Consider the following 2,030-nt stretch of genomic DNA (forward strand, 5'->3'; position numbering starts at 1 on the left):
AAATCGAATACATTTGTGGAGTCGTTTAAATATGTTGGATTTTAAATATATTGGATTTTAAACTGTCATACAATTTTTTTCATTGATAGTCTGTAATTGGAACCATAACTCTTATTTATTCAAATTGTATTAATATGTAAAGACCAAATGTAACTTATATCATCGTTAAATCTTTTCTTATAAAACCAGTGGAACTTCAAAATGATTAAAATTCATGGCTCCCGCCGCATTGCGCGGGTAGACAACTAGTGAATTCTCTAAATCGATTGAATTAATCGTCAAAATCAATTGGATATATATACTTTTTTCATTTTAACTATACCCGATCAACCTCAACCCGACCAACCTGAACCCAAAGCAATCCAAAATTTAGAAAACGGGGCTTAATTTCCATATTTGAAATCTGATGGGATTTTTGATTTTCCCACCTGAACCCGCCGGACCTGTCCGATGCTATTCTATTCTTAATCTTTTTTGTTTTTTTTTTATTATTATCAAATGAAAAATGATACAATTTTTTGTATTTAATATTCATTTGAATTTTTTAGGGATCTTTTATCTTTAAATTATCTTTTTAATGGCCTACTGTAATTATAATTACTAGATAGTAATCTTTTTATTCATACTTTAGGTTATAAATAGAATTTAATTTCTTCGTTGTTAATCAAGTTTTTATCTATTAATAATATAATTTCTTCAACTCGAGTGTTGGAGTTTTTGAGTTTTTTCAATTCTCAAAAGGTTTAAATGCTTGTCGATCTTTATGCAAATCTACGTTGTATCAGTTTTAGTGTGTTTGTGATCGATTGAGGCGCTCGACAATAACTAAGCTCGAGCTTTATATAAATGAGCTTGAGCTCAAGTAGCTTGTTAAAAACTTGACTCATTAACACCCCCTAGTGTCATTGTTGAGTGTCACATCTTCGCTGATCTTCAATTGTCCTCCATTGGTACCACCATTGCTTCTAACTTGAAAAGCTTAGATTATTTGCAACCGATATAAATATTAACACAATCACCGGTTTGATCCCTGTCAAGACTACTTGGGGATGTTTTTAAGCTGTTCTCAAGAGTTCTATGAAATTAGTCGAGGTGTGTACAACTGACCACGGTAAGAAAACCTTGTTATTACAAAAGTCAAAAAAACACATTGGAAAGATGAAATTGAAGATAAGTGGTTTGTGGTGTCCTTATCATTAATTGATAAGACGTTATTTTTTACTTTTATATATATATATATATATATATATATATATATATGAGGAAGGGTTCAAACGAGAACATATTCATTTTATGAGAGCTTGAGAATATCCTTTTACTAAAGACAATCACACGTGATACTATTATTACATTACATATGATACACATGTGATACTAAGTCGGAAACGCGGACGATTTTCGTGAATGCGATTTTGGTTGCGGGTCAAGTCGCCCTTACACCACTTAGCCTCCTCACAAGTATTATCACACGTGATAAGAGTGTTGTTGATATGATACTATAATCCATTAAGATAATCACATGTGATGTTAAATCATAGACATATACAACCTTTGGCGTGACCTAAGTCATAGAATACGTCGTCCACACATCACATGGTCCCCTCATGCGTATTATCACATGTGATAAAGGTGTTTATGCGTTCTCGTAAAATGGAGGTGTTCTCATTTGAACCTCCACCTATATATATATACACACACACACACACACACACACACTTAATAAATAAGTAACTTTGAGGATACGTGTCATGTTTCTGTGCACAGTTATTGATTTTTCACGCCTAAACATGTATCTAGACACAATTTTTACTTACAGTTCAAATAGGTCTATTTAAGTGACATTTGTCATTCTGCACGTTTATTTTCCTGTTTTCGTGGTATTACTGATTTTCCAGATTAATTAGAAATCTCTGGATTTTCATTCCTCAGACTTATAAGTCTGAACTCCTTTTCCTCAGTTAAAATTCAGAGTTGTCTGCCAGATTTGCAAGACATACCAACATAAAAGTCTGAGGACAAGTCTGAACTCC

The sequence above is a fragment of the Cynara cardunculus genome, assembly GCF_001531365.2.
Source record: "Cynara cardunculus var. scolymus isolate 2C chromosome LG 2, CcrdV1, whole genome shotgun sequence".
NCBI classification, from domain to species: Eukaryota; Viridiplantae; Streptophyta; class Magnoliopsida; order Asterales; family Asteraceae; genus Cynara; species Cynara cardunculus.